Here is a 302-nt window from a genome sequence, read left to right as displayed (position 1 = left end):
GACTGCTCCCTGTTGCTTTGTTTTTTGGACGTTCTTTGCAGAACTTCACCTGAAAAGTGCTGTGAGCTGAGCCGCACACCCTGCCCTCATGCCACAGGGTCTCAAAAACGAGAAAGTGCTTTTGCTCTCTTTTTTGCCTCAAGAGAAATGAAAGCAGCTGAGGAAGGTGCTTCAGACCCTGCCTGCCGCCTGCCTTTCCGCCCAAGGCCAGCCCTCCACCTCCCCTGCACCCACCGAACGCACGGCGAGCCCTCGGCCCAGAGGCTCGCCTCGAGCTCCAGACACTGCTGAGCTTTCTCCGC

Source organism: Phaethon lepturus, unplaced genomic scaffold (genome assembly GCF_000687285.1).
Source record: "Phaethon lepturus isolate BGI_N335 unplaced genomic scaffold, ASM68728v1 scaffold33132, whole genome shotgun sequence".
NCBI lineage: Eukaryota > Metazoa > Chordata > Aves > Phaethontiformes > Phaethontidae > Phaethon > Phaethon lepturus.
This window is presented reverse-complemented; position numbering follows the sequence as displayed.